The 15,000-nt window shown below is 48.0% G+C and overlaps 1 protein-coding gene across 1 annotated transcript in view; it reads right to left on the bottom strand.

Moving 5' to 3' along the window:
- Positions 1-15,000, bottom strand: part of LOC118381113 (FH1/FH2 domain-containing protein 3-like) — a 190,649-nt gene that overhangs the window by 163,793 nt on the left and 11,856 nt on the right. The window lies entirely within an intron of this gene.

Below are 15,000 nucleotides of genomic sequence, written 5' to 3'. Positions count from 1 at the left end.
CGGGTTTTCTTTAGGTGAAGTAGAGGCGGACCAAAATGCAGAGTGGTTGTTATTCATGGTACTTTAATAAAGACACTAGACATGAATAAACTAACAAAAACAATAAACGTGGAAAACCAAAAACTATCTGGTGCAAAACACGAAGAGACTGGAACAATCACCCACAAACACACAGTGAAACCCAGGCTACCTAAGTATGATTCTCAATCAGAGACAACTAATGACACCTGCCTCTCATTGAGAACCATACCAGGCCGAAACATAGAAATACCCCCAAAACATAGAAAAACAAACATAGACTGCCCACCCAACTCACGCCCCTGACCATACTAAATAAATACAAAACAAAGGAAATAAAGGTCAGAACGTGACAGGGGTATGCTAATGTGGTATAGAGCAGACCTAACCCACTCTATTAAAATAGTCAAAACAGGAACATTTTACATTTTGCTTGAAATTCAAAAGTAAATTATCTCAACGACCTAAATGCCAGAACCGGACAAGAACCTGATACCCTCAGCACACAGGGGGACAAACACCTACCTGGAGGTGACAGCATTCCCTCCCCCATATGCCCCCCTAGGCACAACTATGACAACATAACCAACAAAAACGGGTCACAACTCCTGCAGCTCTGTCGCACGCTGGGTATGTACATAGTCAACGGTAGGCTTCGAGGGGACTCCTATGGTAGGTACACCTCTTGGCAGTAGTACTGTAGACTACTTTATCACTGACCTCAACCCAGAGTCTCTCAGAGTGTTCACAGTCAGTCCACTGACACCCCTATCAGACCACAGCAAAATCACAGTCTACTTAAACAGAGCAATACTCAATCATGAGTCATCAAAGCCAAAGGAACTGAGTAACATTAAGAAATGCTATTGATGGAAGGAATGTAGTTTGGAAACCTACCAAAAAACAATTAGGCAACAACAAATTCAATCACTTTTAGACAATTTACTGGACTAAATGTTTCACTGTAATTGTTAAAATGTAAACAGTATATTTGACCTCTCAGCTTCACTATCAAATCAAAAATCTCAAATAGAAAACCAAAGAAAATGAACAATGACAAATGGTTTGATGAAGAATGCAAAAATCTAAGAAAGAAATTGAGAAACCTGTCCAACCAAAAACATAAAGACCCAGAAAACCTGAGTCTACGCCTTCACTACGGTGAATCACTAAAACAATACAGAAATACACTACGGGAAAAGAAGGAACAGCACGTCAGAAATCAGCTCAATGTAATTGAAGAATCCATAGACTCTAACCACTTCTGGGACAATTGGAAAACACTAAACAAACAACAACACAAATAATTATCTATCCAAAATGGAGACGTATGGAGATGTCTGGGTAAACCACTTCTCCAATCTTTCTGGCTCTATAACAAAGAATAAAGAGCAAAAACATATACATGATCAAATACACACAAATACAAATCTTAGAATCAACTATTAACTTCTTGAGTGTAGGGGGCAGGATTTTCGTTTTTGGCAACAAAAAAAACGAACCCATTTGAAACAGCCTATTTCTCAGGCACAGAAACTAGAACATGCATATAATTGTCCGAATGGGATAGAAAACACTCTAAAGTTTCCAAAACTGTCAAAATATTGTCTGTGAGTATAACAGAACTGATATTGCAGGCGAAAACCTGAGGAAAATCAAACCAGGAAGTGCTGTTTTCCCTGAAAGCTCTCTGTTCCACTGGATGCCTTGCCTCCATTTAAAGGGATATCAACCAGATTCCTTTCCCTATGGCTTCCTCGAGGTGTCAACAGTCTTTAGACATAGTTTCAGGCTTTTATTTTGAAAAATGAGAGAGAAAATTAACATCGCGTCAGTGGATAGCAGGGTGTTCAGAGAGATTTGCTTGTGCAACAGAGTGGGGCAGCCATTGTCTCTCCCGGTTGATATATTATCGATTATATATTTTAAAAGCAACCTGAGGATTGATTATTAAACACGTTTGACATGTTTCTGTGGACATTACGGATACTATTTGGAACTTTCGTCTGCGTTGTCGTGACCGCTCTTTGCTGTGGATTTCTGAACATAACGCGCCAAACAAATGGAGGTATTTTGGATCTAAAAATAATCTTTATGGAACAAAAGGAACATTTATTGTGTAACTGGGAGTCTCGTGAGTGCAAACAACCGAAGATCATCAAAGGTAAGCGATTTAATCTATTGCTTTTCTGACTTTCGTGACCAATCTACTTGGCTGCCAGTGTTTGTAATATTTTGTCTACTGAGAGTGATGTTCTTACATAAACGCTTGTTATGCTTTTGCCGAAAGGCTTTATTGAAATCTGACACGCCAGGTGTATTAACAACAAGCTAAACTGTGTTTTGTTATATTGCACTTGTGATTTCATGAAAATTTTATATTTTTAGTAATTTAATTCGAATTATGGCGCCCCGCAAATCAGCGAGTGTTGATGAAAATGATTCTGTTAAAGGTATGGGTGTGTGGTGTTGATGGTATCCTTAATGAAATGATCAAATATACAGACAATAAATTCCAAATGGCTATACTAAAACTTTTTAACATCATCCTCAGCTCTGGGATCTTCTCCACTATTTGGAACCAAGGACTGATCACCCCAATCCACAAAAGTGGAGACAAACCTTGGGAAAATCCTCTGCATTATCATTAACAGCAGACTCGTATATTTCCTCAATGAAAACAATCTTCTGAGCAAATGTTAAATTGGCTTTTTTCCTAATTACCGTACAACAGACCACGTATTCACCCTGCACACCCTAATTGACAACCAAACAAACCAAAATGAAGGCAAAGTCTTCTCATGCTTTGTTGATTTCAAAAAAGCCTTCGACTCAATTTGGCATGAGGGTATAATATACAAAATGATGGAAAGTGGTGTTGGGGGTGAAACATACGACATTATAAAATCCATGTACACAAACAACAAGTGTGCTGTAAAAATTGGCAAAGTAACACACATTTCTTCCCACAGGGCCGTGGGGTGAGACAGGGATGCAGCTTAAGCCCCATCCTCTTCAACATATATATCAACGAATTGGCGCGGGCACTAGAACAGTCTGCAGCACCCGGCCTCACCCTACTAGAATCTGAAGTCAAATATCTACTGTTTGCTGATGATCTGGTAACCCAGAGAAGAGACAGTACACCCCAGAGAAGAGACAGTCCACCCCAGGGAAGAGACAGTATAACCCAGGGAAGAGACAGTACACCCCAGAGAAGAGACAGTATAACCCAGGGAAGAGACAGTACACCCCAGAGAAGAGACAGTACAACCCAGGGAAGAGACAGTACAACCCAGGGAAGAGACAGTACACCCCAGAGAAGAGACAGTACAACCCAGGGAAGAGACAGTACAACCCAGGGAAGAGACAGTACACCCCAGAGAAGAGACAGTACAACCCAGGGAAGAGACAGTACAACCCAGGGAAGAGACAGTACAACCCAGGGAAGAGACAGTACAACCCAGGGAAGAGACAGTACAACCCAGGGAAGAGACAGCACAACCCAGAGAAGAGACAGTACAACCCAGAGAAGAGACAGTACAACCCAGGGAAGAGACAGTACAACCCAGGGAAGAGACAGCACAACCCAGAGAAGAGACAGTATAACCCAGGGAAGAGACAGTACAACCCAGGGAAGAGACAGTACAACCCAGAGAAGAGACAGTACAACCCAGGGAAGAGACAGTATAACCCAGGGAAGAGACAGTACAACCCAGAGAAGAGACAGTACAACCCAGGGAAGAGACAGTACAACCCAGGGAAGAGACAGTACAACCCAGGGAAGAGACAGTACAACCCAGGGAAGAGACAGCACAACCCAGAGAAGAGACAGTACAACCCAGAGAAGAGACAGTACAACCCAGGGAAGAGACAGTACAACCCAGGGAAGAGACAGCACAACCCAGAGAAGAGACAGTATAACCCAGGGAAGAGACAGTACAACCCAGGGAAGAGACAGTACAACCCAGGGAAGAGACAGTACAACCCAGGGAAGAGACAGTATAACCCAGGGAAGAGACAGTACAACCTGGGGAAGAGACAGTACAACCCAGGGAAGAGACAGTACAACCCAGGGAAGAGACAGTACAACCCAGGGAAGAGACAGCACAACCCAGGGAAGAGACAGTACACCCCAGAGAAGAGACAGTACACCCCAGGGAAGAGACAGTACAACCCAGGGGAGAGACAGTACAACCCAGGGAAGAGACAGTACAACCCAGGGGAGAGACAGTACAACCCAGGGAAGAGACAGTACAACCCAGGGAAGAGACAGTACAACCCGGGGAAGAGACAGTATAACCCAGGGAAGAGACAGTACAACCCAGGGAAGGGACAGTACAACCCGGGGAAGAGACAGTATAACCCAGGGAAGAGACAGTACAACCCAGGGAAGAGACAGTACAACCTGGGGAAGAGACAGTACAACCTGGGGAAGAGACAGTACAACCCAGGGAAGAGACATTACAACCCAGGGAAGAGACAGTACAACCCAGGGAAGAGACAGTACAACCCAGGGAAGGGACAGTACAACCCAGGGAAGAGACAGTACACCCCAGGGAAGAGACAGTACAACCCGGGGAAGAGACAGTATAACCCAGGGAAGAGACAGTACAACCCAGGGAAGGGACAGTACAACCCGGGGAAGAGACAGTATAACCCAGGGAAGAGACAGTACAACCCAGGGAAGGGACAGTACAACCCAGGGAAGAGACAGTACACCCCAGGGAAGAGACAGTACAACCCGGGGAAGAGACAGTATAACCCAGGGAAGAGACAGTACAACCCAGGGAAGAGACAGTACACCCCAGAGAAGAGACAGTACAACCCAGGGAAGAGACAGTACAACCCAGGGAAGAGACAGTACAACCCAGGGAAGAGACAGTACAACCCAGGGAAGAGACAGTACAACCTGGGGAAGAGACAGTATAACCCAGGGAAGAGACAGTACAACCCAGGGAAGAGACAGTACACCCCAGGGAAGAGACAGTACAACCCAGGGAAGAGACAGTACAACCCAGGGAAGAGACAGTACAACCTGGGGAAGAGACAGTATAACCCAGGGAAGAGACAGTACAACCCAGGGAAGAGACAGTACACCCCAGGGAAGAGACAGTACAACCCAGGGAAGAGACAGTACAACCCAGGGAAGAGACAGTACAACCCAGGGAAGAGACAGTACAACCCAGGGAAGAGACAGTACACCCCAGAGAAGAGACAGTACAACCCAGGGAAGAGACAGTACAACCCAGGGAAGAGACAGTACAACCCAGGGAAGAGACAGTACAACCCAGGGAAGAGACAGTACAACCCAGGGAAGAGACAGTACAACCCAGAGAAGAGACAGTACAACCCAGGGAAGAGACAGTACAACCCAGGGAAGAGACAGTACAACCCAGGGAAGAGACAGTACAACCCAGGGAAGAGACAGTACACCCCAGGGAAGAGACAGTACAACCCAGGGAAGAGACAGTACAACCCAGGGAAGAGACAACACAAAACAAGGAAGAGACAGTATAACCCAGGGAAGAGACAGTACAACCCAGGGAAGAGACAGTACACCCCAGAGAAGAGACAGTACAACCTGGGGAAGAGACAGTACAACCCAGGGAAGAGACAGTACAACCCGGGGAAGAGACAGTACAACCTGGGGAAGAGACAGTACAACCTGGGGAAGAGACAGTACAACCCAGGGAAGAGACAGTACACCCCAGGGAAGAGACAGTACAACCCGGGGAAGAGACAGTACACCCCAGGGAAGAGACAGTACAACCTGGGGAAGAGACAGTACAACCCAGGGAAGAGACAGTACAACCTGGGGAAGAGACAGTACAACCCGGGGAAGAGACAGTACAACCCAGGGAAGAGACAGTACAACCTGGGGAAGAGACAGTACAACCCAGGGAAGAGACAGTACAACCCAGGGAAGAGACAGTACAACCCAGGGAAGAGACAGTACAACCCAGGGAAGAGACAGTATAACCCAGGGAAGAGACAGTACAACCCAGGGAAGAGACAGTACAACCCAGGGAAGAGACAGTACAACCCAGGAAGAGACAGTACAACCCAGGGAAGAGACAGTATAACCCAGGGAAGAGACAGTACACCCCAGGGAAGAGACAGTACAACCCAGGGAAGAGACAGTACAACCCAGGGAAGAGACAGTACAACCCAGGGAAGAGACAGTACAACCCAGGGAAGAGACAGTACAACCCAGGGAAGAGACAGTACAACCCGGGAAGAGACAGTACACCCCAGGGAAGAGACAGTACAACCCAGGGAAGAGACAGTACACCCCAGGGAAGAGACAGTACAACCCAGGGAAGAGACAGTACACCCCAGGGAAGAGACAGTACAACCTGGGGAAGAGACAGTACAACCTGGGGAAGAGACAGTACAACCCAGAGAAGAGACAGTACAACCCAGGGAAGAGACAGTACATCCCAGGGAAGAGACAGTACATCCCAGGGAAGAGACAGTACAACCCAGGGAAGAGACAGTACAACCCAGGGAAGAGACAGCACAACAAACATACAGTGACCAATTTCTCTATCAATCTTTACAGACTGAGTGCCTCCATCTTTGCCTCAACAACCGATGCTGCTTTCAGCTGTTGAAGGGGTGGATCCCCTGCATAGTAACCAATCCTATGACACTGGATCCCCTGCATAGTAACCAATCCTATGACACTGGATCCCCTGCATAGTAACCAATCCTATGACACTAGATCCCCTGCATAGTAACCAATCCTATGACACTGGATCCCCTGGAGAGTGGAAATGAACCAATCCTATGTAAATTAGGGGCTTACGACCTGCTGTTCCCAGGCAGGCCCACATACTGCATGCAGGCTGACAGAGTAGTAAGAACACAGTGCTTAAAATACCCACACACTGTGGAGAACACACTGTGGACAACACACTGTGGACAACACACACTGTGGACAACACACTATGGACAACACACTGTGGACAACACACACTATGGACAACACACTGTGGACAACACACACTATGGACAACACACTATGGACAACACACTGTGGACAACACACTGTGGACAACACACACTATGGACAACACACTATGGACAACACACTATGGACAACACACTATGGACAACACACTGTGGACAACACACACTATGGACAACACACTGTGGACAACACACTGTGGACAACACACTATGGACAACACACTGTGGACAACACACTGTGGACAACACACACTGTGGACAACACACTATGGACAACACACTGTGGACAACACACTGTGGACAACACACTGTGGACAACACACTATGGACAACACACTATGGACAACACACTGTGGACAACACACTATGGACAACACACTATGGACAACACACTGTGGACAACACACTGTGGACAACACACACTATGGACAACACACTGTGGACAACACACTATGGACAACACACTGTGGACAACACACTATGGACAACACACACTATGGACAACACACTGTGGACAACACACTATAGACAACACACTGTGGACAACAAACACTGTGGACAACACACTGTGGACAACACACTGTGGAGAACACACTGTGGACAACACACTATGGACAACACACACTATGGACAACACACTGTGGACAACACACTGTGGACAACACACTATGGACAACACACTGTGGACAACACACTGTGGAGAACACACTGTGGACAACACACTGTGGACAACACACTGTAGACAACACACTGTGGAGAACACACTGTGGACAACACACTATGGACAACACACACTATGGACAACACACTGTGGACAACAAACACTGTGGACAACACACTATGGACAACACACTGTGGACAACACACTATGGACAACACACTGTGGAGAACACACACTATGGACAACACACTGTGGACAACACACTATGGACAACACACTGTGGACAACACACTATGGACAACACACTGTGGACAACACACTATGGACAACACACTGTGGACAACACACTATGGACAACACACTGTGGACAACACACTATGGACAACACACACTGTGGACAACACACTGTGGACAACACACACTGTGGACAACACACTGTGGACAACACACTGTGGACAACACACTGTGGACAACACACTGTGGACAACACACTATAGACAACACACTGTGGACAACACACTGTGGACAACACACATGGACAACACACTGTGGACAACACACTGTGGACAACACACTATGGACAACACACTATGGACAACACACGGTGGACAACACACTGTGGACAACACACACTGTGGACAACGCACTATGGACAACACACTATGGACAACACACTGTGGACAACACACTGTGGACAACACACTGTGGACAACACACACTGTGGACAACACACTGTGGACAACACACTGTGGACAACACACACTGTGGACAACACACTGTGGACAACACACTGTGGACAACACACTGTGGACAACACACTATGGACAACACACTATGGACAACACACTATGGACAACACACTGTGGACAACACACTGTGGACAACACACTGTGGACAACACACTATAGACAACACACACTGTGGACAGCACACTGTGGACAACACACTATGGACAACACACACTGTGGACAACACACTGTGGACAACACACTATGGACAACACACTATGGACAACACACTGTGGACAACACACACTGTGGACAACACACTGTGGACAAAACACTATGGACAACACACACTGTGGACAACACACTGTGGACAACACACTGTGGACAACACACTATGGACAACACACACTGTGGACAACACACACTGTGGACAACACACTATGGACAACACACACTGTGGACAACACACTATGGACAACACACACTGTGGACAACACACTCGGGACAACACACTGTGGACAACACACTATGGACAACACACACTGTGGACAACACACACTGTGGACAACACACTGTGGACAACACACTATGGACAACACACACTGTGGACAACACACACTGTGGACAACACACTATGGACAACACACTGTGGACAACACACAGTGTGGACAACACACTATGGACAACACACTATGGACAACACACTGTGGACAACACACTATGGACAACACACTGTGGACAACGAACTATGGACAACACACTATAGACAACACACTGTGGACAACACACTATGGACAACACACTGTGGACAACACACTATGGACAACACACTATGGACAACACACTATGGACAACACACTGTGGACAACACACTATGGACAACACACTGTGGACAACACACTGTGGACAACACACACTGTGGACAACACACTGTGGACAACACACTGTGGACAACACACTGTGGACAACACACTATAGACAACACACTGTGGACAACACACGGTGGACAACACACACTATGGACAACACACTATGGACAACACACTATGGACAACACACTATGGACAACACACTGTGGACAACACACTATGGACAACACACTATGGACAACACACTATGGACAACACACTATGGACAACACACTATGGACAACATACACTGTGGACAACACACTGTGGAAAACACACTGTGGACAACACACTATGGACAACACACTGTGGACAACACACTGTGGACAACACACTATGGACAACACACTATGGACAACACACTATGGACAACACACTGTGGACAACACACACTATGGACAACACACTGTGGACAACACACTATGGACAACACACTATGGACAACACACTATGGACAACACACTGTGGACAACACACACTATGGACAACACACTATGGACAACACACTGTGGACAACACACACTATGGACAACACACTATGGACAACACACTATGGACAACACACTATGGACAACACACTATGGACAACACACTATGGACAACACACTGTGGACAACACACACTGTGGACAACACACACTGTTTACAACACACTGTGGACAACACACTATGGACAACACACTGTGGACAACACACACTATGGACAACACACTATGGACAACACACTATGGACAACACACTATGGACAACACACTATGGACAACACACTGTGGACAACACACTATGGACAACACACTATGGACAACACACTATAGACAACACACTGTGGACAACACACTGTGGACAACACACTATGGACAACACACTATGGACAACACACTGTGGACAACACACTGTGGACAACACACACTGTGGACAACACACTGTGGACAACACACTGTGGACAACACACACTGTGGACAACACACTGTGGACAACACACTGTGGACAACACACACTGTGGACAACACACTGTGGACAACACACTGTGGACAACACACACTGTGGACAACACACTGTGGACAACACACTGTGGACAACACACACTGTGGACAACACACTGTGGACAACACACTGTGGACAACACACACTGTGGACAACACACTGTGGACAACACACACTGTGGACAACACACTGTGGACAACACACTGTGGACAACACACTATGGACAACACACTGTGGAGAACACACACTATGGACAACACACTGTGGACAACACACACTGTGGACAACACACTGTGGACAACACACTATGGATAACACACTGTGGACAACACACTGTGGACAACACACACTATGGACAACACACTATGGACAACACACTGTGGACAACACACTGTGGACAACACACACTGTGGACAACACACTATGGACAACACACTGTGGACAACACACTATGGACAACACACTGTGGACAACACACACTGTGGACAACACACTGTGGACAACACACACTGTGGACAACACACTGTGGACAACACACTGTGGACAACACACTATGGACAACACACTGTGGAGAACACACACTATGGACAACACACTGTGGACAACACACTATGGACAACACACTGTGGACAACACACACTATGGACAACACACTGTGGACAACACACGGTGGACAACACACTATAGACAACACACTGTGGACAACACACACTATGGACAACACACTGTGGACAACACACTGTGGACAACACACACTATGGACAACACACTGTGGACAACACACTGTGGACAACACACACTATGGACAACACACTGTGGACAACACACTGTGGACAACACACACTATGGACAACACACTGTGGACAACACACTATGGACAACACACACTATGGACAACCCACACTATGGACAACACACTATGGACAACACACACTATGGACAACACACTATGGACAACACACACTATGGACAACACACTGTGGACAACACACTGTGGACAACACACACTATGGACAACACACTGTGGACAACACACTGTGGACAACACACACTATGGACAACACACTGTGGACAACACACTATGGACAACACACACTATGGACAACCCACACTATGGACAACACACTGTGGACAACACACATAATTTTGCACGCCCAATTTTTCAGTTTTTGATTTGTTAAAAAAGTTTGAAATATCCAATAAATGTCGTTCCACTTCATGATTGTGTCCCACTTGTTGTTGATTCTTCACAAAAAAATACAGTTTTATATCTTTATGTTTGAAGCCTGAAATGTGGCAAAAGGTCGCAAAGTTCAAGGGGGCCGAATACTTTCGCAAGGCACTGTATATGGTGCACTTCACTAAATAGATGGCATCATGAGGAAGGGAAATTATGGTTATATTATATATATATATATGGTGCACTTCACTAAATAGATGGCATCATGGGGAAGGGAAATCGTGGTTATATTATATATATATATATGGTGCACTTCACTAAATAGATGGCATCATGGGGAAGGGAAATTGTGGTTATATTATATATATATATATATATGGTGCACTTCACTGTATATTTTTGCCATCATCCACTTTTACTTCACTACATTCCTAAAGAAAATAATGTACTTTTATCTCCATACATTTTCCCTGACAACTCAAAAGTCCTCCTTACATTTACATTTTGACAGGAAAATTGTCCAATTCACACACTTATCAAGAGAACAGTAACCGAAAGGTTGCTGGATCGAATCCCCGAGCTGACAAGATAAAAATCTGTGGTTCTGCCCCTGAACAAGGCAGTTAACCCACTGTTCCTAGACCAGTTAACCCACTGTTCCCCTGAACAAGGCAGTTAACCCACTGTTCCCCTGAGCAAGGCAGTTAACCCACTGTTCCCCTGAACAAGGCAGTTAACCCACTGTTCCCACTGTTCCCCTGAGCAAGGCAGTTAACCCACTGTTCCCCTGAGCAAGGCAGTTAACCCACTGTTCCCCTGAACAAGGCAGTTAACCCACTGTTCCCCTGAACAAGGCAGTTAACCCACTGTTCCCCTGAGCAAGGCAGTTAACCCACTGTTCCCCTGAACAAGGCAGTTAACTCACTGTTCCCCTGAGCAAGGCAGTTAACCCACTGTTCCCCTGAACAAGGCAGTTAACCCACTGTTCCCCTGAGCAAGGCAGTTAACCCACTGTTCCCCTGAACAAGGCAGTTAACCCACTGTTCCCCTGAGCAAGGCAGTTAACCCACTGTTCCCCTGAACAAGGCAGTTAACCCACTGTTCCCCTGAGCAAGGCAGTTAACCCACTGTTCCCCTGAGCAAGGCAGTTAACCCACTGTTCCCCTGAACAAGGCAGTTAACCCACTGTTCCCCTGAGCAAGGCAGTTAACCCACTGTTCCCCTGAACAAGGCAGTTAACCCACTGTTCCCCTGAACAAGGCAGTTAACCCACTGTTCCCCTGAGCAAGGCAGTTAACCCACTGTTCCCCTGAACAAGGCAGTTAACCCACTGTTCCTCTGAACAAGGAGAGGAGACAGACACCACCCACAGGAGGAGACAGACCCCACATACCACCCACAGGAGGAGACATGGACACCACCTACCACCCACAGGAGGAGACACAGACACCACCGACCACACACAGGAGGAGGAGAGGAGATAGACACCACCCACCACCCATAGGAGGAGGAGACAGACACCACCCACCACCCACAGGAGGAGACACAGCCACCCCCTACCACCCACAGGAGGAGACAGACCCCACATACCACCCACAGGAGGAGACACAGACACCCACTACAACCCACAGGAGGAGACATGGACACCACCTACCACCCACAGGAGGAGACACAGACACCACCGACCACACACAGGAGGAGGAGAGGAGATAGACACCACCCACCACCCATAGGAGGAGACAGACACCACCCACCACCCACAGGAAGACACAGACACCACCTACCACCCACAGGAGGAAAGGAGACAGACACCACCCACATGAGGAGGAGAGGAGACAGACACCACCCACAGGAGAAGGAGACAGACACCACCCACATGAGGAGGAAAGGAGACAGACACCACCCACATGAGGAGGAAAGGAGACAGACACCACCCACATGAGGAGGAGAGGAGACAGACACCACCCACAGGAGAAGGAGAGGAGTCAGACACCACCCACAGGAGAAGGAGAGGAGACAGACACCACCCACAGGAGAAGGAGAGGAGTCAGACACCACCCACAGGAGAAGGAGAGGAGACAGACACCACCCACAGGAGGAGAGGAGACAGACACCACCCACAGGAGAAGGAGAGGAGACAGACACCACCCACAGGAGAAGGAGAGGAGACAGACACCACCCACAGGAGAAGGAGAGGAGTCAGACACCACCCACAGGAGAAGGAGAGGAGACAGACACCACCCACAGGAGGAGAGGAGTCAGACACCACCCACAGGAGAAGGAGAGGAGACAGACACCACCCACAGGAGGAGAGGAGACAGACACCACCCACAGGAGAAGGAGACGAGACAGACACCACCCACAGGAGAAGGAGACGAGACAGACACCACCCACATGAGAAGGAGAGGAGACAGACACCACCCACAGGAGGAGGAGAGGAGACAGACACCACCCACAGGAGAAGGAGAGGAGACAGACACCACCCACAGGAGAAGGAGAGGAGTCAGACACCACCCACGGGAGAAGGAGAGGAGACAGACACCACCCACAGGAGAAGGAGAGGAGACAGACACCACCCACAGGAGAAGGAGAGGAGACAGACACCACCCACAGGAGAAGGAGAGGAGACAGACACCACCCACAGGAGAAGGAGAGGAGACAGACACCACCCACAGGAGAAGGAGAGGAGACAGACACCACCCACATGAGGAGGAGAGGAGACAGACACCACCCACAGGAGAAGGAGACAGACACCACCCACAGGAGAAGGAGACAGACACCACCCACAGGAGAAGGAGACAGACACCACCCACATGAGAAGGAGAGGAGACAGACACCACCCACAGGAGAAGGAGAGGAGACAGACACCACCCACAGGAGAAGGAGAGGAGACAGACACCACCCACAGGAGAAGGAGAGGAGACAGACACCACCCACAGGAGAAGGAGAGGAGACAGACACCACCCACATGAGAAGGAGAGGAGACAGACACCACCCACAGGAGGAGGAGAGGAGACAGACACCACCCACAGGAGAAGGAGAGGAGACAGACACCACCCACATGAGGAGGAGAGGAGACAGACACCACCCACAGGAGAAGGAGACAGACACCACCCACATGAGGAGGAAAGGAGACAGACACCACCCACGGGAGAAGGAGCGGAGTCAGACACCACCCACGGGAGAAGGAGAGGAGACAGACACCACCCACAGGAGAAGGAGAGGAGACAGACACCACCCACAGGAGAAGGAGAGGAGACAGACACCACCCACAGGAGGAGAGGAGACAGACACCACCCACAGGAGAAGGAGAGGAGACAGACACCACCCACAGGAGAAGGAGAGGAGACAGACACCACCCACAGGAGGAGACAGACACCACCCACAGGAGAAGGAGAGGAGACAGACACCACCCACAGGAGAAGGAGAGGAGACAGACACCACCCACAGGAGAAGGAGACGAGACAGACACCACCCACGGGAGAAGGAGAGGAGACAGACACCACCCACAGGAGAAGGAGAGGAGTCAGACACCACCCACAGGAGA

The sequence above is a fragment of the Oncorhynchus keta genome, chromosome 20 (genome assembly GCF_023373465.1).
Source record: "Oncorhynchus keta strain PuntledgeMale-10-30-2019 chromosome 20, Oket_V2, whole genome shotgun sequence".
In the NCBI taxonomy this organism is placed as follows: Eukaryota; Metazoa; Chordata; class Actinopteri; order Salmoniformes; family Salmonidae; genus Oncorhynchus; species Oncorhynchus keta.
This window is presented reverse-complemented; position numbering and strand designations above follow the sequence as displayed.